Below are 24,861 nucleotides of genomic sequence, written 5' to 3' on the forward strand. Positions count from 1 at the left end.
AATTGTGATGAAAAGTATCATGGAGCACTGTGATGACAGGGGCCATGGAACATTGTGATGATAAAGGCCATGGAGCACTGTGATGACAAGTGTCATGGGGAATTTTGATGACATTGGCATGGAGCATTATGATGACAAGAGTTCTGGAGCATTTTGTGACAATGGCATGGAGCATTGTGATGACAGGGGCCATGGAACATTGTGATGACAAAGGCCATGGAGCATTGTGATGACAAGTGTCATGGGGCATTTTGATGACATTGGCATGGAGCATTATGATGACAAGAGTTCTGGAGCATTTTGATGACAAGGGCATGGAGCATTGCGATGACAGGGCCCATGGAGCATTGTGATGAAAAGGGTAGGGAACATTGTGATGACTGGGTTCATGGAGCATTTTGATGAAAGTGGCCATGGAGCATTGAGATGACGGGCGTCATTAGGCATGGTGATGACAGTGGTCATGGAGCATTGTGATGAAAGGGATCATTGAGCAATATGATAACAGTGGCCATGGAGCATTGTGATGACATGTGTATTGGAGCATTGTGATGAAAGTAGTCATGGATCATTGTGATGACATGTGTCCTGGAACACTGTGATGACACGGTTCATCGAGTATTGTGATGACATGGGTCATAGCGAATTGTGATGACAGGTGTCATGGGGCATTGTGATGACATTGATCATCTAGGAATTGTGATGAAAGGTATCATGGAGCACTGTGATGACTGGGGTCATGAAGCATTGTTATGAAAATTGTCCTGGATTACTGTGATGAGAGCAGTCATGGAGAATTGTGATGACAGGGATTATGCAGCATTGTGTTGACAAGGGTATGGACTATTGTGATGACAATGGTCATGGAGCAATGTGATGAAAGTTTTCATGGTTCATCGTGATGAAAAGTGCCTGGGAGCACTGTGACGATAAAGGCCATGGACCATTGTGATGACAAGTGTCACGGAACATTGTAATGAAAGGTTTCATTGTGCACTGTGATGACAAGGGGGATGGAGTATTGTGATGAAACTGGTCCTGGAGCATTGTGATAACAAAAGCCATGGAGCATTGTGATGACAGGCATCATGGAGCATTGTGAAGAAAGGGGCCATGGGGATTTGTAATGACCATAGAGAAATGTGATGAAAATGGTCAGCGAACATAGTGATTAAAGTGGTCATTGAGAATTGTGCTGAAAAGCGACATAGAGCATTTTGATGACAACAGTCATGGAGAACTGTGATGACCAGGGTCATGTAGCATTGTGATGACATGGTCATGGACCATTGTGATGAGAAGAATTCTGGAGCATTGTGATGACAAGGGCCATGGAGCATTGTGATGCCACGGTCATGGAACATTGTGATGACAAGAATTCTGGAGCACTGTGAGGAAAAAGGCATGGAGCATTGTGATTATAGGGGACATGGAGCATTGTGATTACATGGGCAGGAAACACTGTGATGACAGGTGTTATGGAGCAATGTGATGACAAGTGTCATGGAGCATTGTGATGAGAGGGGCCTTGGAGAATTGTGATGACAGGCGTCATGGGGCATTGGGATGGCAGTGGTCATGGAGCATTATGATTAAAGGTGTTATGGAGCACTGTGATTACAGGGGCCATGGAGCATTTTGAATACAAAGGCCATGGAGCATTGAGATGACAGTGGTCATGGAGCATTGTGTTAAAAGTGGTAATGGATCATTGTGATGACAAGTGTCCTGGGACCCTGTGATGACACGGTTCATGGAGCATTGTGGTGACAATGGTCATGGCGAATTGTGATGACAATGTCATGGGGCATTGTGATGGCAGTTGTCATCTAGTAATGTGATTAAAGTTATTATGGAGCACAGTAATGAGAGGGGCCATGGAGCATTGTGATGACAAGTGACATGGAGCATGGTGATGAAACGGACATGGAGCATTACAATGACAAGAGTTCTGGAGCCTTGTGATGACAAGGGCATGGAGCATTTTGATTACAGGGTTCATGGGGCATTGTGATGAGTGAGATCATGGAGCATTGAGATGAAACGGGTCATGGAGCACTGTGGTTACAGGGGCCATGGAGCCTTGTGGTGACAAAGGCCATGGAGCGTTGTGATGACAGGTGTCAAGGAGCATTGAGATGAAATGGGTCATGGACCATTACGATGACAGGGTTCACGGAGAATTGTGATGACAGTAGCCCTGGGGAATTTGGATGAAAATCCTACTGGAGCATTGTGAGGAAATGTTTCATGGAGCATTGTGATGACAAGGGCCATGGAGCATTGTGATGACAGGGGTCATGGGGCATTGTGTTGAAAGCGGTCGTGGAGCATTGCGATGAAAAGCGCTATGGAGCATTGTGATGACAAGGGCCATGGAGCATTGTGAATACAAGGGACATGGAGCCTTGTGATGACAATGGTCATGGATCATTGTAAAAACAGGTATCATTGGGCATTGTGATGACAGGGGCATGGAGCCTTTTTATGTAAGTTGCCATGGAGAATTGTGATGAAAGGGATCATGTGGATTTGTAATGACAAGGGCCATGGAGCATTGTGACGAAACAAATCTTGGAGTATTTTGATGAAAGTTGTCATGGAGCATTGCGATGAAAAGCACCAAGGAACATTGTGATGACAAGGGCCATCGAGCCTTGTGATGATAAGTGTCATGGAGCATTGTGATGACAGGTGTCAGGGAGCATCGCGATGACAAATGCCAGAAGAATTGTGATGAGAGGTGGCATCGGCCATTGTGATGAAAGGGGTCATGCAGTATTGGGATTACAGGGGCCATGGAGCATTGTGATAACAAGTAACATGGAGAATAGTGATGACAGGCATCATAGAGCATTGTGATGACAAGTGCCTTTTAGCATTTTGAGGACAGGGGTCATCAGGCATTGTGTTGACAGGGGTCACGGAGCATTGGATTGACAAAGGCCATAGAGCATTGTGATGACAGGGATCATGGAGCACTGTGATGACATGGGCCATGGAGCATTGTGAAGACAAGATTCATGGAGCATTGTGATGACACGGGCATGAAGCATGGTGATGACAACAGACCTGGAGCATTGTGATGACAAGGGCATAGAGCATTGTGATTAAATGTGACAAGTAGAATTGTGATGATATGGGCAGAGAATTTTGTGATGACAGGGGTCATGGAGCATTGTGATGAAAGGTGTCATGGAACATTGTGCTGACAGGGATCATGGAGCTTTTTCGAAAGAGAAGCCTTGGAGATTTGTGATGGCAGGCGTCATGGGGCATTGTGATGACAGCGGTCTTGGAGCATTGTGAAGAAAGGGGTCATGGAGCACTGTGATTACAGTGGCCATGGAGCACTGTGAATACAAAGGCTATGGAGCATTGAGATGACAGGGTTCATGGAGCATTGTGATGAAAGTGATCATGAATCATTGTGATGACAAATGTCCTGGAACCTTGTGATGACACGATTCATGGAGCATTGTGATGACAAGGACCATGGAGAATTGTGATGACATCTGTCATGGGGATTTTTGATGACAGTGGTCATCTAGAATTGTGATGAAAAGTATCATGGAGCACTGTGATGACAGGGGCCATGGAACATTGTGATGATAAAGGCCATGGAGCACTGTGATGACAAGTGTCATGGGGAATTTTGATGACATTGGCATGGAGCATTATGATGACAAGAGTTCTGGAGCATTTTGTGACAATGGCATGGAGCATTGTGATGACAGGGGCCATGGAACATTGTGATGACAAAGGCCATGGAGCATTGTGATGACAAGTGTCATGGGGCATTTTGATGACATTGGCATGGAGCATTATGATGACAAGAGTTCTGGAGCATTTTGATGACAAGGGCATGGAGCATTGCGATGACAGGGCCCATGGAGCATTGTGATGAAAAGGGTAGGGAACATTGTGATGACTGGGTTCATGGAGCATTTTGATGAAAGTGGCCATGGAGCATTGAGATGACGGGCGTCATTAGGCATGGTGATGACAGTGGTCATGGAGCATTGTGATGAAAGGGATCATTGAGCAATATGATAACAGTGGCCATGGAGCATTGTGATGACATGTGTATTGGAGCATTGTGATGAAAGTAGTCATGGATCATTGTGATGACATGTGTCCTGGAACACTGTGATGACACGGTTCATCGAGTATTGTGATGACATGGGTCATAGCGAATTGTGATGACAGGTGTCATGGGGCATTGTGATGACATTGATCATCTAGGAATTGTGATGAAAGGTATCATGGAGCACTGTGATGACTGGGGTCATGAAGCATTGTTATGAAAATTGTCCTGGATTACTGTGATGAGAGCAGTCATGGAGAATTGTGATGACAGGGATTATGCAGCATTGTGTTGACAAGGGTATGGACTATTGTGATGACAATGGTCATGGAGCAATGTGATGAAAGTTTTCATGGTTCATCGTGATGAAAAGTGCCTGGGAGCACTGTGACGATAAAGGCCATGGACCATTGTGATGACAAGTGTCACGGAACATTGTAATGAAAGGTTTCATTGTGCACTGTGATGACAAGGGGGATGGAGTATTGTGATGAAACTGGTCCTGGAGCATTGTGATAACAAAAGCCATGGAGCATTGTGATGACAGGCATCATGGAGCATTGTGAAGAAAGGGGCCATGGGGATTTGTAATGACCATAGAGAAATGTGATGAAAATGGTCAGCGAACATAGTGATTAAAGTGGTCATTGAGAATTGTGCTGAAAAGCGACATAGAGCATTTTGATGACAACAGTCATGGAGAACTGTGATGACCAGGGTCATGTAGCATTGTGATGACATGGTCATGGACCATTGTGATGAGAAGAATTCTGGAGCATTGTGATGACAAGGGCCATGGAGCATTGTGATGCCACGGTCATGGAACATTGTGATGACAAGAATTCTGGAGCACTGTGAGGAAAAAGGCATGGAGCATTGTGATTATAGGGGACATGGAGCATTGTGATTACATGGGCAGGAAACACTGTGATGACAGGTGTTATGGAGCAATGTGATGACAAGTGTCATGGAGCATTGTGATGAGAGGGGCCTTGGAGAATTGTGATGACAGGCGTCATGGGGCATTGGGATGGCAGTGGTCATGGAGCATTATGATTAAAGGTGTTATGGAGCACTGTGATTACAGGGGCCATGGAGCATTTTGAATACAAAGGCCATGGAGCATTGAGATGACAGTGGTCATGGAGCATTGTGTTAAAAGTGGTAATGGATCATTGTGATGACAAGTGTCCTGGGACCCTGTGATGACACGGTTCATGGAGCATTGTGGTGACAATGGTCATGGCGAATTGTGATGACAATGTCATGGGGCATTGTGATGGCAGTTGTCATCTAGTAATGTGATTAAAGTTATTATGGAGCACAGTAATGAGAGGGGCCATGGAGCATTGTGATGACAAGTGACATGGAGCATGGTGATGAAACGGACATGGAGCATTACAATGACAAGAGTTCTGGAGCCTTGTGATGACAAGGGCATGGAGCATTTTGATTACAGGGTTCATGGGGCATTGTGATGAGTGAGATCATGGAGCATTGAGATGAAACGGGTCATGGAGCACTGTGGTTACAGGGGCCATGGAGCCTTGTGGTGACAAAGGCCATGGAGCGTTGTGATGACAGGTGTCAAGGAGCATTGAGATGAAATGGGTCATGGACCATTACGATGACAGGGTTCACGGAGAATTGTGATGACAGTAGCCCTGGGGAATTTGGATGAAAATCCTACTGGAGCATTGTGAGGAAATGTTTCATGGAGCATTGTGATGACAAGGGCCATGGAGCATTGTGATGACAGGGGTCATGGGGCATTGTGTTGAAAGCGGTCGTGGAGCATTGCGATGAAAAGCGCTATGGAGCATTGTGATGACAAGGGCCATGGAGCATTGTGAATACAAGGGACATGGAGCCTTGTGATGACAATGGTCATGGATCATTGTAAAAACAGGTATCATTGGGCATTGTGATGACAGGGGCATGGAGCCTTTTTATGTAAGTTGCCATGGAGAATTGTGATGAAAGGGATCATGTGGATTTGTAATGACAAGGGCCATGGAGCATTGTGACGAAACAAATCTTGGAGTATTTTGATGAAAGTTGTCATGGAGCATTGCGATGAAAAGCACCAAGGAACATTGTGATGACAAGGGCCATCGAGCCTTGTGATGATAAGTGTCATGGAGCATTGTGATGACAGGTGTCAGGGAGCATCGCGATGACAAATGCCAGAAGAATTGTGATGAGAGGTGGCATCGGCCATTGTGATGAAAGGGGTCATGCAGTATTGGGATTACAGGGGCCATGGAGCATTGTGATAACAAGTAACATGGAGAATAGTGATGACAGGCATCATAGAGCATTGTGATGACAAGTGCCTTTTAGCATTTTGAGGACAGGGGTCATCAGGCATTGTGTTGACAGGGGTCACGGAGCATTGGATTGACAAAGGCCATAGAGCATTGTGATGACAGGGATCATGGAGCACTGTGATGACATGGGCCATGGAGCATTGTGAAGACAAGATTCATGGAGCATTGTGATGACACGGGCATGAAGCATGGTGATGACAACAGACCTGGAGCATTGTGATGACAAGGGCATAGAGCATTGTGATTAAATGTGACAAGTAGAATTGTGATGATATGGGCAGAGAATTTTGTGATGACAGGGGTCATGGAGCATTGTGATGAAAGGTGTCATGGAACATTGTGCTGACAGGGATCATGGAGCTTTTTCGAAAGAGAAGCCTTGGAGATTTGTGATGGCAGGCGTCATGGGGCATTGTGATGACAGCGGTCTTGGAGCATTGTGAAGAAAGGGGTCATGGAGCACTGTGATTACAGTGGCCATGGAGCACTGTGAATACAAAGGCTATGGAGCATTGAGATGACAGGGTTCATGGAGCATTGTGATGAAAGTGATCATGAATCATTGTGATGACAAATGTCCTGGAACCTTGTGATGACACGATTCATGGAGCATTGTGATGACAAGGACCATGGAGAATTGTGATGACATCTGTCATGGGGATTTTTGATGACAGTGGTCATCTAGAATTGTGATGAAAAGTATCATGGAGCACTGTGATGACAGGGGCCATGGAACATTGTGATGATAAAGGCCATGGAGCACTGTGATGACAAGTGTCATGGGGAATTTTGATGACATTGGCATGGAGCATTATGATGACAAGAGTTCTGGAGCATTTTGTGACAATGGCATGGAGCATTGTGATGACAGGGGCCATGGAACATTGTGATGACAAAGGCCATGGAGCATTGTGATGACAAGTGTCATGGGGCATTTTGATGACATTGGCATGGAGCATTATGATGACAAGAGTTCTGGAGCATTTTGATGACAAGGGCATGGAGCATTGCAATGACAGGGCCCATGGAGCATTGTGATGAAAAGGGTAGGGAACATTGTGATGACTGGGTTCATGGAGCATTTTGATGAAAGTGGCCATGGAGCATTGAGATGACGGGCGTCATTAGGCATGGTGATGACAGTGGTCATGGAGCATTGTGATGAAAGGGATCATTGAGCAATATGATAACAGTGGCCATGGAGCATTGTGATGACATGTGTATTGGAGCATTGTGATGAAAGTAGTCATGGATCATTGTGATGACATGTGTCCTGGAACACTGTGATGACACGGTTCATCGAGTATTGTGATGACATGGGTCATAGCGAATTGTGATGACAGGTGTCATGGGGCATTGTGATGACATTGATCATCTAGGAATTGTGATGAAAGGTATCATGGAGCACTGTGATGACTGGGGTCATGAAGCATTGTTATGAAAATTGTCCTGGATTACTGTGATGAGAGCAGTCATGGAGAATTGTGATGACAGGGATTATGCAGCATTGTGTTGACAAGGGTATGGACTATTGTGATGACAATGGTCATGGAGCAATGTGATGAAAGTTTTCATGGTTCATCGTGATGAAAAGTGCCTGGGAGCACTGTGACGATAAAGGCCATGGACCATTGTGATGACAAGTGTCACGGAACATTGTAATGAAAGGTTTCATTGTGCACTGTGATGACAAGGGGGATGGAGTATTGTGATGAAACTGGTCCTGGAGCATTGTGATAACAAAAGCCATGGAGCATTGTGATGACAGGCATCATGGAGCATTGTGAAGAAAGGGGCCATGGGGATTTGTAATGACCATAGAGAAATGTGATGAAAATGGTCAGCGAACATAGTGATTAAAGTGGTCATTGAGAATTGTGCTGAAAAGCGACATAGAGCATTTTGATGACAACAGTCATGGAGAACTGTGATGACCAGGGTCATGTAGCATTGTGATGACATGGTCATGGACCATTGTGATGAGAAGAATTCTGGAGCATTGTGATGACAAGGGCCATGGAGCATTGTGATGCCACGGTCATGGAACATTGTGATGACAAGAATTCTGGAGCACTGTGAGGAAAAAGGCATGGAGCATTGTGATTATAGGGGACATGGAGCATTGTGATTACATGGGCAGGAAACACTGTGATGACAGGTGTTATGGAGCAATGTGATGACAAGTGTCATGGAGCATTGTGATGAGAGGGGCCTTGGAGAATTGTGATGACAGGCGTCATGGGGCATTGGGATGGCAGTGGTCATGGAGCATTATGATTAAAGGTGTTATGGAGCACTGTGATTACAGGGGCCATGGAGCATTTTGAATACAAAGGCCATGGAGCATTGAGATGACAGTGGTCATGGAGCATTGTGTTAAAAGTGGTAATGGATCATTGTGATGACAAGTGTCCTGGGACCCTGTGATGACACGGTTCATGGAGCATTGTGGTGACAATGGTCATGGCGAATTGTGATGACAATGTCATGGGGCATTGTGATGGCAGTTGTCATCTAGTAATGTGATTAAAGTTATTATGGAGCACAGTAATGAGAGGGGCCATGGAGCATTGTGATGACAAGTGACATGGAGCATGGTGATGAAACGGACATGGAGCATTACAATGACAAGAGTTCTGGAGCCTTGTGATGACAAGGGCATGGAGCATTTTGATTACAGGGTTCATGGGGCATTGTGATGAGTGAGATCATGGAGCATTGAGATGAAACGGGTCATGGAGCACTGTGGTTACAGGGGCCATGGAGCCTTGTGGTGACAAAGGCCATGGAGCGTTGTGATGACAGGTGTCAAGGAGCATTGAGATGAAATGGGTCATGGACCATTACGATGACAGGGTTCACGGAGAATTGTGATGACAGTAGCCCTGGGGAATTTGGATGAAAATCCTACTGGAGCATTGTGAGGAAATGTTTCATGGAGCATTGTGATGACAAGGGCCATGGAGCATTGTGATGACAGGGGTCATGGGGCATTGTGTTGAAAGCGGTCGTGGAGCATTGCGATGAAAAGCGCTATGGAGCATTGTGATGACAAGGGCCATGGAGCATTGTGAATACAAGGGACATGGAGCCTTGTGATGACAATGGTCATGGATCATTGTAAAAACAGGTATCATTGGGCATTGTGATGACAGGGGCATGGAGCCTTTTTATGTAAGTTGCCATGGAGAATTGTGATGAAAGGGATCATGTGGATTTGTAATGACAAGGGCCATGGAGCATTGTGACGAAACAAATCTTGGAGTATTTTGATGAAAGTTGTCATGGAGCATTGCGATGAAAAGCACCAAGGAACATTGTGATGACAAGGGCCATCGAGCCTTGTGATGATAAGTGTCATGGAGCATTGTGATGACAGGTGTCAGGGAGCATCGCGATGACAAATGCCAGAAGAATTGTGATGAGAGGTGGCATCGGCCATTGTGATGAAAGGGGTCATGCAGTATTGGGATTACAGGGGCCATGGAGCATTGTGATAACAAGTAACATGGAGAATAGTGATGACAGGCATCATAGAGCATTGTGATGACAAGTGCCTTTTAGCATTTTGAGGACAGGGGTCATCAGGCATTGTGTTGACAGGGGTCACGGAGCATTGGATTGACAAAGGCCATAGAGCATTGTGATGACAGGGATCATGGAGCACTGTGATGACATGGGCCATGGAGCATTGTGAAGACAAGATTCATGGAGCATTGTGATGACACGGGCATGAAGCATGGTGATGACAACAGACCTGGAGCATTGTGATGACAAGGGCATAGAGCATTGTGATTAAATGTGACAAGTAGAATTGTGATGATATGGGCAGAGAATTTTGTGATGACAGGGGTCATGGAGCATTGTGATGAAAGGTGTCATGGAACATTGTGCTGACAGGGATCATGGAGCTTTTTCGAAAGAGAAGCCTTGGAGATTTGTGATGGCAGGCGTCATGGGGCATTGTGATGACAGCGGTCTTGGAGCATTGTAATGAAAGGGGTCATGGAGCACTGTGATTACAGGGGCCATGGAGCATTGTGAATACAAAGGCTATGGAGCATTGAGATGACAGGGTTCATGGAGCATTGTGATGAAAGTGATCATGGATCATTGTGATGACAAATGTCCTGGAACCCTGTGATGACACGGTTCATGGAGCATTGTGATGACAAGGACCATGGAGAATTGTGATAACATCTGTCATGGGGAATTTTGATGACAGTGGTCATCTAGAATTGTGATGAAAGGTATCATGGAGCACAGTGTTGACAGGGGCCATGGAACATTGTGATGACAAGTCTCATGGGGGATTGTGATGACATTGGCATGGAGCATTATGATGATAAGAGTTATGGAGCATTTTGTGACAAGGGCATGGAGCATTGTGATGACAGGGGCCATGGAACATTGTGATGACAAAGGCCATGGAGCATTGTGATGACAAGTGTCATGGTGCATTTTGATGACATTGGCATGGAGCATTATGATGACAAGTGTTCTGGAGCATTTTGATGACAAGGGCATGGAGCATTGCGATGACAGGGCCCATGGAGCATTGTGATGAAAAGGGTAGGGAACATTGTGATGACTGGGTTCATGGAGCATTTTGATGAAAGTGGCCAAGGAGCATTGAGATGACGGGCGTCATTAGGCATGGTGATGACAGTGGTCATGGAGCATTGTGATGAAAGGGATCATGGAGCAATAGGATAACAGTGGCCATGGAGCATTGTGATGACAGGTGTATTGGAGCATTGTGATGAAAGTAGTCATGGATCATTGTGATGACATGTGTCCTGGAACACTGTGATGACACGGTTCATCGAGTATTGTGATGACATGGGTCATAGCGAATTGTGATGACAGGTGTCATGGGGCATTGTGAAGTCATTGATCATCTAGGAATTGTGATGAAAGGTATCATGGAGCACTGTGAGGACTGGGGGCATGAAGCATTGTTATGAAAATTGTCCTGGATTATTATGATGACAGCAGTCATGGAGAATTTTGATGACAGGGATTATGCAGCATTGTGTTGACAAGTGTATGTACTATTGTGATGGCAATGGTCATGGAGCAATGTGATGAAGGTTTTCATGGAACATCATGATGAAAAGGGCCTGGGAGCATTGTGACGATAAAGGCCATGGAACATTGTGATGACAAGTGTCATGGAGCATTGTAATGAAAGGTTTCATTGTGCACTGTGATGACAAGGGGGATGGAGTATTGTGATGAAACTGGTCCTGGAGCATTGTGATAAAAAAAGCCATGGAGCACTGTGATGACAGGCATCATGGAGCATTGTGAAGAAACGGGCCATGGGGAATTGTAAAGACAACAGAGAAATGTGATGAAAATGGTCAGCGAGCATAGTGATTAAAGTGGTCATTGAGAATTGTGATGAACAGCGATATAGAGCATTGTGATGACAAAGGTCATGGAGAACTGTGATGACCAGGGTCATGTAGCATTGTGATGACACGGTCATTGAACATTGTGATGAAAAGAATTCTGGAGCATTGTGTTGACAAGGGCCATGGTGCATTGTGATGCCACGGTCATGGAACATTGTGATGACAAGAATTCTGGAGAATTGTGAGGAAAAAGCATGGAGCATTGTGATTATGGGGGACATGGAGCATTGTGATGACATGGGCAGAGAACACTGTGATGAAAGGTGTTATGGAGCAATGTGATGACAAGTGTCATGGAGCATTGTGATGAGAGGGGCCTTGGCGAACTGTGATGACCGGCGTCATGGGGCATTGAGATGGCAGTGGTCATGGAGCATTATGATGAAAGGTGTTATGGAGTACTGTGATTACAGGAGCCATGGAGCATTGTGAATTCAAAGGCCATGGAGCATTGAGATGACTGTGGTCATGGAGCATTTTGATGAAAGTGGTTATGGATCATTGTGATGACAAGTGTCCTGAGACCCTGTGATGACACGGTTCATGGAACATTGTGAGGACAATGGTCATGGTGAATTGTAATGACAATGTCATGGGGCATTGTGATGGCAGTGGTCATCTAGAAATGTGATTAAAGTTATTATGGAGCACAGTAATGAGAGGGGCCATGGACCATTGTGATGACAAGTGTCATGGAGCATGGTGATGAAACGGACATGGAGCATTATAATGACAAATGTTTTGGAGCCTTGTGATGACAAGGGCATGGAGCATGGTGATTACAGGGGCCAAGGAGCAGTGTGATGACAAAGGCTTGGAGCACTGTGATGCCAAGGGCCATGGAGCATTGTGATGAGTGAGGTCATGGAGCATTGAGATGAAACTGGTCATGGAGCACTGTGATTACAAGGGCCATGGAGCATTGTGATGACAAAGGCCATGGAGCATTGTGATGACAGGTGTCAATGAGCATTGAGATGAAGCGGGTCATGAACCATTATGATGACAGGGGTCATGGAGAACTGTGATGAGAGTGGCCATGGGGAATTTGGATGAAAGGCCTACTGGAGCATTGTGAGGAAATGTTTCATGGAGAATTGTGATGACAAGGGCCATGGAGCATTGTGATGACAGGGTTCATGGGGCATTGTGTTGAAAGCGGTCGTGGAGCATTGCGATGAAAAGCGCTATGGATCATTGTGATGACAAGGGCGATGGAGCATTGAGAATACAAGCGACATGGAGCCTTGTGATGACAAGGGTCATGGATCATTGTAAAAACAGGTATCATTGGGCATTGTGAAGACAGGGGCATGGAGCTTTTTTATGTAAGTTGCCATGGAGAATTGTGATGAAAGGGATCATGTGGATTTCTAATGAAAAGGGCCATGGAGCATTGTGATGAAACAAATCTTGGAGTATTTTGATGAAAATTGTCATGGAGCATTGCGATGTAAAAGATCAAGGAATATTGTGATGACAAGGGCCATCGACCATTGTGATGAGAGCTGTCATGGAGCATCGTGATGACAAATGCCATGAAGAATTGTGATGAGATGTGGCATTGGAGTACTGGGATTACAGTGGCCATGGAGCATTGTGATAACAAGTGACATGGACAATAGTGATGACAGGCGTCATAGAGCATTGTGATGACAAGTGCAATTTAGCAATTTGATAACAGGGGTCAGCATGCATTGTGTTGACAGGGGTCACGGAGCATTGTGATGACAAAGGCGATAGAGCATTGTGATGACACGGGCATGAAGCATGGTGATGACCACAGACCTGGAGCATTGTGATGACAAGGGCCATGGAGCATTGTGATGAAAGGTGTCTTGGAGAACTGTGATCAAAGGGGCCATGGAGCATTGTGATGAAAAATGTCATAGAGCATTGTGATGACAGTGGTCATGGAGCATTGTGAAGAAAAAGGAATGGAGCATTGTGATGACATGACTTCTGGAGCATTTTGATGACAAGGGAATGGAGAATTGTGATTAGAGGGGCCATGGAGCATTGTGAAGAAAAAGGAATGGAGCATTGTGATGACATGACTTCTGGAGCATTTTGATGACAAGGGAATGGAGAATTGTGATTACAGGGGCCATGGAGCATTGTGATGACAACTGCATTCAGCATTGTGATGACAAGGGGCATGGGGCATTGTGATGAAAGGCCTACTGGAACCTTGTGAAGAAAGGTGTCATGGGTCATTGTGATTACAGTGATGATGGAACATTGTGATGACAGTGGTCATGGAGCATTGTAATGACAGGGGCCATGGGGCATTGTGATGACAGTGGTCATGGAGCATTGTGATGAGAGGTGTATTGGAGCATTGTGATGAAGGTAGTCATTGATCATTGTGATGACAGGTGTCATGGGGCATTGTGATGACATTGATCATCTAGGAATTGTGAGGAAAGGTATCATGGAGCACTGTGATGACTGGGGGCATGAAGCATTGTTATGAAAATTGTCCTGGATTATTGTGATGACAGCAGTCATGGAGAATTGTGATGACAGGGATTATGCAGCATTGTGTTGACAAGGTATGGACTATTGTGATGACAATGGTCATGGAGCAATATGATGAAAGTTTTCATGGAACATCGTGATGAAAAGTGCCTGGGAGCATTGTGACGATAAAGGCCATGGAGCATTGTGATGACAAGTGTCATGGAGCATTGTAATGAAAGGTTTCATTGTGCACTGTGATGACAAGGGGGATGGAGTATTGTGATGAAACTGGTCCTGGAGCATTGTGATAACTAAAGCCATGGAGGATTGTGATGACAGGCATCATGGAGCATTGTGAAGAAAGGGGCCATGGGGAATTGTAATGACAATAGAGAAATGTGATGAAAATGGTCAGCGAGCATAGTGATTATAGTGGTCATTGAGCATTGTGATGAAAAGCGACATAGAGCATTGTGATGACAAAGGACATGGAGAACTGTGATGACCAGGGTCATGTAGCATTGTGATGACACGGTCATGGATCATTGTGATGACAAGAATTCTGGAGCATTGTGATGACAAGGGCCATGGAGCATTGTGATGCCACGGTCATGGAACATTGTGATGACAAGAATTCTGGAGCATTGTGAGGAAAAAGGCATGGAGCATTGCGATTATAGGGGACATGGGGCATTGTGATGACATAGGCAGGGAACACTGTGATGACAGGTGTTATGGAGCAATGTGATGACAAGTGTCATGGAGCATTGTGAATACAAGGGACATGGAGCCTTGTGATGACAAGGGTCATGGATCATTGTAAAAACAGGTATCATTGGGCATTGGGATGACAGGGGCATGGAGCATTTTGATATAAGTTGCCATGGAGAATTGTGATGAAAGGGATCATGTGGATTTGTAATGACAAGGGCCATGGAGCCTTGTGATGAAACAAATCATGGAGTATTTTGATGAAAGTTGTCATGGAGCATTGCGATGAAAATCACCAAGGAACATTGTGATGACAAGGGCCATCAAGCATTGTGATGATAAGTGTCATGAAGCATTGTGATGAGAGGTGTCATGGAGCTTCGTGATGACCAATGCCATGGAGAATTGTGATGAGAGGTGGCATTGGGCATTGTGATGAAAGGGGTCATGGAGTACTGGGATTACAGGGGCCATGGAGCATTGTGATAACAAGTGACATGGAGAATAGTGATGACAGGCGTCATAGAGCATTGTGATGACAAGTACCATTTAGCATTTTGATGACAGGGGTCATCAGGCATTGTGTTGACAGGGGTCATGGAGCATTGTGATGACAAAGGCCATAGAGCATTGTGATGACAGCGGTCATGGAGCACTGTGATGACATGGGCCATGGAGCATTGTGAAGACAAGATTCATGGAGCATTGTGATGACACGGGCATGAAGCATGGTGATGACAACAGACCTGGAGCATTGTGATGACAAGGGCCATGGAGCATTGTGATGACACGGGCAAGGATCATTTTGATGACAAGAGTTCTGGAGCATTGTCATGACAAGGGATTGGAGCTTTGTGATTACATGGCCATGGAGCATTTTGATTAAAAGTGCAAGGAGCATTGTGATGAAAGAGGTATTGGAGCATTGTGAGGAAAGTGTTCATGGAACATTGTGATTAAAAGGATCATGGAGCATTGTGATAACAAATGTCATGGAACATTGTAATGACAGAAGTCATAGAATATTGTGATGACAAGGGCCATGGAGAATTGTGATGAATGGGGTTATCTGGCATTGTGATGAGAGTGGTCATGGAGCATTGTGATGAATGTTGTCATGAAGCACTGTTTTTACAGGGGCCATGTACAATTTTGATGACAAAGGCCATGGAGCATTGTGATGACAGGCATCAGGGAGCATTGTGATGAAATGGGCATGGAGCATTGTGAAGAAAAGCGCCATGGAGCATTGTAATGACAAGTGTCCTGGGGCATTGTGATGACAGAGGCAAGGAGAATTGTGATGAGAAGAGTTCTGCATCATTGTGATGAGAAGTACATGGAGCGTTGTTATTACATGGGCCATGGAGCATTTGATGACATGGTCATGGACCATTGTGATGACAAGGGGCATGGAGCATTGTGATGAAAGCAGTCATGGATCATTGTGATTACAGGGATCATGGAGCGTTGTGATGACAAGGGTCATGGAACATTGTGATGAAAGTGGTCATGGAGCACTGTGATGCCAAGGGTATGGAGAATTGTGATGACCTGAGTTCTGGAATATCTTGATGTCAAGGGCATGGAGAATTGTGATTAGAGGGGCCATGTCGCATTGTGATGACAACTGCATTGAGCATTGTGATGACAAGGGGCATGGAGAATTATGATGAAAGGCGTCCTGGAGCATTGTGAGGAAAGGTGTCATGGATCATTGTGATTACAGCGATCATGAAGCATTGTAATGACAGGGTTCATGGAGCATTGTGATGAGAAGGGCCATGGAGCATTGTGATTACAGGGGTGATGGGGCCTTGTGATGAGTGGGGTCATGGAGTAATGTGATGAAACAGGTCATGGACCACTGTGATTAGAGGGGCCATGGAGCATTCTGATGACCGGTGTCATGCAGCATTGAGATGAAACGGCTCATGGATCATTTTGATGACAGGTGTCAAGGAGCATTGTTATGAATGGGGTCATGGAGCACTGTGATTCAATGGATCCTGGGCCATTGTGATGACAAGAGCATGTAGAATTTTGATGAGAAGTGGCATAGAGACTTGTGATGAATGGGGTACTGGAGCATTGTGAGGAAACGTGCCATGGAGCATTGTGATTATAAGGCATGGAGCATTGTGATAACAAGTGACATGAGCATTGTGATGAAAGAGGTATTGGAGCATTGTGAGGAAAGGGGTCATGGAGCATTGTGATTACTCAGATCATGGAGCATTGTGATGACCGTGGTCATCTGGGATTGTGATGACAGGGCTCATGGAGCATTGTGATGAAAGGTGTCTTGGAGAACTGTGATCAAAGGGGCCATGGAGCATTGTGATGAAAAATGTCCTAGAGCATTGTGATGACAGTGGTCATGGAGCATTGTGAAGAAAAAGGAATGGAGCATTGTGATGACATGACTTCTGGAGCATTTTGATGACAAGGGAATGGAGAATTGTGATTAGAGGGGCCATGGAGCATTGTGAAGAAAAAGGAATGGAGCATTGTGATGACATGACTTCTGGAGCATTTTGATGACAAGGGAATGGAGAATTGTCATTACAGGGGCCATGGAGCATTGTGATGACAACTGCATTCAGCATTGTGATGACAAGGGGCATGGGGCATTGTGATGAAAGCCGTACTGGAACCTTGTGAAGAAAGGTGTCATGGGTCATTGTGATTACAGCGATGATGGAACATTGTGATGACAGTGGTCATGGAGCATTGTAATGACAGGGGCCATGGGGCATTGTGATGACAGTGGTCAGGGAGCATTGTGATGACAGGTGTATTGGAACATTGTGATGAAGGTAGTCAGTGATCATGGTGATGACAGGTGTCATGGGGCATTGTGATGACTTTGATCATCTAGGAATTGTGAGGAAAGGTATCATGGAGCACTGTGATGACTGGGGGCATGAAGCATTGTTATGAAAATTGTCCTGGATTATTGTGATGAAAGCAGTCATGGAGAATTGTGATGACAGGGATTATGCAGCATTGTGTTGACAAGGTATGGACTATTGTGATGACAATGGTCATGGAGCAATATGATGAAAGTTTTCATGGAACATCGTGATGAAAAGTGCCTGGGAGCATTGTGACGATAAAGGCCATGGAGCATTGTGATGACAAGTGTCATGGAGCATTGTAATGAAAGGTTTCATTGTGCACTGTGATGACAAGGGGGATGGAGTATTGTGATGAAACTGGTCCTGGAGCATTGTGATAACTAAAGCCATGGAGCATTGTAATGACAGGCATCATGGAGCATTGTGAAGAAAGGGGCCATGGGGAATTGTAATGACAATAGAGAAATGTGATGAAAATGGTCAGCGAGCATAGTGATTAAAGTGGTCATTGAGAATTGTGATGAAAAGCGACATAGAGCATTGTGATGACAAAGGTCATGGAGAACTGTGATGACAAGGGTCATGTAGCATTGTGATGACACGGTCATGGAACATTGTGATGACAAGAATTCTGGAGCATTGTGAGGAAAAAGGCATGGAGCATTGCGATTATAGGGGACATGGGGCATTGTGATGACATAGGCAGGGAACACTGTGATGACAGGTGTTATGGAGCAATGTGATGACAAGTGTCATGGAGCATTGTGAATACAAGGGACATGGAGCCTTGTGATGAAAAGGGTCATGGATCATTGTAAAAACAGGTATCATTGGGCATTGGGATGACAGGGGCATGGAGCATTTTTATATAAGTTGCCATGGAGAATTGTGATGAAAGGGATCATGTGGATTTGTAATGACAAGGGCCATGGAGCCTTGTGATGAAACAAATCTTGGAGTATTTTGATGAAAGTTGTCATGGAGCATTGCGATGAAAATCACCAAGGAACATTGTGATGACAAGGGCCATCGAGCATTGTGATGACAAGTGTCATGGAGCATCGTGATGACCAATGCCATGGAGAATTGTGATGAGAGGTGGCATTGGGCATTGTGATGAAAGGGGTCATGGAGTACTGGGATTACAGGGGCCATGGAGCATTGTGATAACAAGTGACATGGAGAATAGTGATGACAGGCGTCATAGAGCATTGTGATGACAAGTACCATTTAGCATTTTGATGACAGGGGTCATCAGGCATTGTGTTGACAGGGATCACGGAGCATTGTGATGACAAAGGCCATAGATCATTGTGATGACAGCGGTCATGGAGCACTGTGATGACATGGGCCATGGAGCATTGTGAAGACAAGATTCGTGGAGCATTGTGATGACACGGGCATGAAGCATGGTGATGACAACAGACCTGGAGCATTGTGATGACAAGGGCCATGGAGCATTGTGATGACACGGGCATGGATCATTTTGATGACAAGAGTTCTGGAGCATTGTCATGACAAGGGATTGGAGCTTTGTGATTACATGGCCATGGAGCATTTTGATTAAAAGTGCAAGGAGCATTGTGATGAAAGAGGTATTGGAGCATTGTGAGGAAAGTGTTCATGGAACATTGTGATTAAAAGGATCATGGAGCATTGTGATAACAAAGGTCATGGAGCATTGTAATGACAGAAGTCATAGAATATTGTGATGACCAGGGCCATGGAGAATTGTGATGAATGGGGTTATCTGGCATTGTGATGAGAGTGGTCATGGAGCATTGTGATGAATGTTGTCATGAAGCACTGTTATTACAGTGGCCATGTACAATTTTGATGACAAAGGCCATGGAGCATTGTGATGACAGGCATCAGGGAGCATTGTGATGAAATGGGCATGGAGCATTGTGAAGAAAAGCGCCATGGAGCACTGTAATGACAAGTGTCCTGGAGCATTGTGATGACAGAGGCAAGGAGAATTGTGATGAGAAGAGTCCTGCATCATTGTGATGACAAGTACATGGAGCGTTGTTATTACATGGGCCATGGAGCATTTGATGACATGGTCATGGACCATTGTGATGACAAGGGGCATGGAGCATTGTGATGAAAGCAGTCATGGATCTTTGTGATTGCAGGGATCATGGAGCGTTGTGATGACAAGGGTCATGGAACATTGTGATGAAAGTGTTCATGGAGCACTGTGATGCCAAGGGTATGCAGAATTGTGATGACCTGAGTTCTGGAATATCTTGATGTCAAGGGCATGGAGAATTGTGATTAGAGGGGCCATGTAGCATTGTGATGACATCTGCATTGAGCATTGTGATGACAAGGGGCATGGAGAATTATGATGAAAGGCGTCCTGGAGCATTGTGAGGAAAGGTGTCATGGATCATTGTGATTACAGCGATCATGAAGCATTGTAATGACAGGGTTCATGGAGCATTGTGATGAGAAGGGCCATGGAGCATTGTGATTACAGGGGTGATGGGGCCTTGTGATGAGTGGGGTCATGGAGTAATGTGATGAAACAGGTCATGGAGCACTGTGATTAGAGGGGCCATGGAGCATTCTGATGACCGGTGTCATGCAGCATTGAGATGAAACGGGTCATGGATGATTGTGATGACAGGTGTCATGGAGCATTGTTATGAATGGGGTCATGGAGCACTGTGATTAAATGGATCCTGGGCCATTGTGATGACAAGAGCATGTAGAAATTTGATGAGAAGTGGCATAGAGACTTGTGATGAATGTGGTACTGGAGCATTGTGAGGAAACGTGCCATGGAGCATTGTGATTATAAGGCATGGAGCATTGTGATAACAAGTGACATGAACATTGTGATGAAAGAGGTATTGGAGCATTGTGAGGAAAGGGGTCATGGAGCATTGTGATTACTCAGATCATGGAGCATTGTGATGACCGTGGTCATCTGGGATTGTGATGACAGGGCTCATGGAGCATTGTGATGAAAGGTGTCTTGGAGAACTGTGATCCAAGGGGCCATGGAGCATTGTGATGAAAAGTGTCATAGAGCATTGTGATGACAGTGGTCATGGAGCATTGTGAAGAAAAAGGAATGGAGCATTGTGATGACATGACTTCCGGAGCATTTTGATGACAAGGGAATGGAGAATTGTGATTACAGGGGCCATGGAGCATTGTGATGACAACTGCATTCAGCATTGTGATGACAAGGGGCATGGGGCATTGTGATGAAAGGCGTACTGGAACCTTGTGAAGAAAGGTGTCATGGGTCATTGTGATTACAGCGATGATGGAACATTGTGATGACAGTGGTCATGGAGCATTGTAATGACAGGGGCCATGGGGCATTGTGATGACAGTGGTCATGGAGCATTGTGATGACAGGTGTATTGGAGCATTGTGATGAAAGTAGTCATTGATCATTGTGATGACAGGTGTCATGGGGCATTGTGATGACTTTGATCATCTAGGAATTGTGAGGAAAGGTATCATGGAGCACTGTGATGACTGGGGGCATGAAGCATTGTTATGAAAATTGTCCTGGATTATTGTGATGACAGCAGTCATGGAGAATTGTGATGACAGGGATTATGCAGCATTGTGTTGACAAGGTATGGACTATTGTGATGACAATGGTCATGGAGCAATATGATGAAAGTTTTCATGGAACATCGTGATGACAAGTGCCTGGGAGCATTGTGACAATAAAGGCCATGGAGCATTGTGATGACAAGTGTCATGGAGCATTGTAATGAAAGGTTTCATTGTGCACTGTGATGACAAGGGGGATGGAGTATTGTGATGAAACTGGTCCTGGAGCATTGTGATAACTAAAGCCATGGAGCATTGTAATGACAGGCATCATGGAGCATTGTGAAGAAAGGGGCCATGGGGAATTGTAATGACAATAGAGAAATGTGATGAAAATGGTCAGCGAGCATAGTGATTAAAGTGGTCATTGAGAATTGTGATGAAAAGCGACATAGAGCATTGTGATGACAAAGGTCATGGAGAACTGTGATGACCAGGGTCATGTAGCATTGTGATGACACGGTCATGGATCATTGTGATGACAAGAATTCTGGAGCATTGTGATGACAAGGGCCATGGAGCATTGTGATGCCACGGTCATGGAACATTGTGATGACAAGAATTCTGGAGCATTGTGAGGAAGAAGGCATGGAGCATTGCGATTATAGGGGACATGGAGCATTGTGATGACATGGGCAGGGAACACTGTGATGACAGGTGTTATGGAGCAATGTGATGACAAGTGTCATGGAGCATTGTGAATACAAGGGACATGGAGCCTTGTGATGACAAGGGTCATGGATCATTGTAAAAACAGGTATCATTGGGCATTGGGACGACAGGGGCATGGAGCATTTTGATATAAGTTGCCATGGAGAATTGTGATGAAAGGGATCATGTGGATTTGTAATGACAAGGGCCATGGAGCCTTGTGATGAAACAAATCTTGGAGTATTTTGATGAAAGTTGTCATTGAGCATTGCGATGAAAATCACCAAGGAACATTGTGATGACAAGGGCCATCGAGCATTGTGATGACAAGTGTCATGGAGCATTGTGATGACAGGTGTCATGGAGCATCGTGATGACCAATGCCATGGAGAATTGTGATGAGAGGTGGCATTGGGCATTGTGATGAAAGGGGTCATGGAGTACTGGGATTACAGGGGCCATGGAGCATTGTGATAACAAGTGACATGGAGAATAGTGATGACAGGCGTCATAGAGCATTGTGATGACAAGTACCATTTAGCATTTTGATGACAGGGGTCATCAGGCATTGTGTTGACAGGGGTCACGGAGCATTGTGATGACAAAGGCCATAGAGCATTGTGATGACAGCGGTCATGGAGCACTGTGATGACATGGGCCATGGAGCATTGTGAAGACAAGATTCGTGGAGCATTGTGATGACACGGGCATGAAGCATGGTGATGACAACAGACCTGGAGCATTGTGATGACAAGGGCCATGGAGCATTGTGATGACACGGGCATGGATCATTTTGATGACAAGAGTTCTGGAGCATTGTCATGACAAGGGATTGGAGCTTTGTGATTACATGGCCATGGAGCATTTTGATTAAAAGTGCAAGGAGCATTGTGATGAAAGAGGTATTGGAGCATTGTGAGGAAAGTGTTCATGGAACATTGTGATTAAAAGGATCATGGAGCATTGTGATAACAAAGGTCATGGAGCATTGTAATGACAGAAGTCATAGAATATTGTGATGACCAGGGCCATGGAGAATTGTGATGAATGGGGTTATCTGGCATTGTGATGAGAGTGGTGATGGAGCATTGTGATGAATGTTGTCATGAAGCACTGTTATTACAGGGGCCATGTACAATTTTGATGACAAAGGCCATGGAGCATTGTGATGACAGGCATCAGGGAGCATTGTGATGAAATGGGCATGGAGCATTGTGAAGAAAAGCGCCATGGAGCACTGTAATGACAAGTGTCCTGGAGCATTGTGATGACAGAGGCAAGGAGAATTGTGATGAGAAGAGTTCGGCATCATTGTGATGACAAGTACATGGAGCGTTGTTATTACATGGGCCATGGAGCATTTGATGACATGGTCATGGACCATTGTGATGACAAGGAGCATGGAGCATTGTGATGAAAGCAGTCATGGATCATTGTGATTACAGGGATCATGGAGCGTTGTGATGACAAGGGTCATGGAACATTGTGATGAAAGTGGTCATGGAGCACTGTGATGCCAAGGGTATGGAGAATTGTGAGGACCTGAGTTCTGGAATATCTTGATGTCAAGGGCATGGAGAATTGTGATTAGAGGGGCCATGTAGCATTGTGATGACAACTGCATTGAGCATTGTGATGACAAGGGGCATGGAGAATTATGATGAAAGGCGTCCTGGAGCATTGTGAGGAAAGGTGTCATGGATCATTGTGATTACAGCGATCATGAAGCATTGTAATGACAAGGTTCATGGAGCATTGTGATGAGAAGGGCCATGGAGCATTGTGATTACAGGGGTGATGGGGCCTTGTGATGAGTGGGGTCATGGAGTAATGTGATGAAACAGGTCATGGAGCACTGTGATTAGAGGGGCCATGGAGCATTCTGATGACCGGTGTCATGCAGCATTGAGATGAAACGGGTCATGGATGATTGTGATGACAGGTGTCATGGAGCATTGTTATGAATGGGGTCATGGAGCACTGTGATTAAATGGATCCTGGGCCATTGTGATGACAAGAGCATGTAGAAATTTGATGAGAAGTGGCATAGAGACTTGTGATGAATGTGGTACTGGAGCATTGTGAGGAAACGTGCCATGGAGCATTGTGATTATAAGGCATGGAGCATTGTGATAACAAGTGACATGAACATTGTGATGAAAGAGGTATTGGAGCATTGTGAGGAAAGGGGTCATGGAGCATTGTGATTACTCAGATCATGGAGCATTGTGATGACCGTGGTCATCTGGGATTGTGATGACAGGGCTCATGGAGCATTGTGATGAAAGGTGTCTTGGAGAACTGTGATCCAAGGGGCCATGGAGCATTGTGATGAAAAGTGTCATAGAGCATTGTGATGACAGTGGTCATGGAGCATTGTGAAGAAAAAGGAATGGAGCATTGTGATGACATGACTTCCGGAGCATTTTGATGACAAGGGAATGGAGAATTGTGATTACAGGGGCCATGGAGCATTGTGATGACAACTGCATTCAGCATTGTGATGACAAGGGGCATGGGGCATTGTGATGAAAGGCGTACTGGAACCTTGTGAAGAAAGGTGTCATGGGTCATTGTGATTACAGCGATGATGGAACATTGTGATGACAGTGGTCATGGAGCATTGTAATGACAGGGGCCATGGGGCATTGTGATGACAGTGGTCATGGAGCATTGTGATGACAGGTGTATTGGAGCATTGTGATGAAAGTAGTCATTGATCATTGTGATGACAGGTGTCATGGGGCATTGTG

At 45.1% G+C, this 24,861-nt stretch overlaps 2 long non-coding RNA genes across 2 annotated transcripts in view; one reads left to right on the plus strand and one right to left on the minus strand.

Annotated features, from left to right (window-relative positions):
- LOC309642237 overlaps positions 1-24,861 on the plus strand; it is a 1,144,662-nt gene that overhangs the window by 14,294 nt on the left and 1,105,507 nt on the right. The window lies entirely within an intron of this gene.
- On the minus strand, positions 18,351-19,410 carry LOC309642228. Its single transcript, XR_014253059.1, has 2 exons — positions 19,300-19,410; positions 18,351-18,503 (listed from the first exon to the last, which is right to left on the minus strand). It is a non-coding gene; the product is annotated as an uncharacterized lncRNA (long non-coding RNA).

Source organism: Balaenoptera physalus (assembly GCF_965194825.1).
Source record: "Balaenoptera physalus genome assembly, chromosome: 14".
NCBI lineage: Eukaryota > Metazoa > Chordata > Mammalia > Artiodactyla > Balaenopteridae > Balaenoptera > Balaenoptera physalus.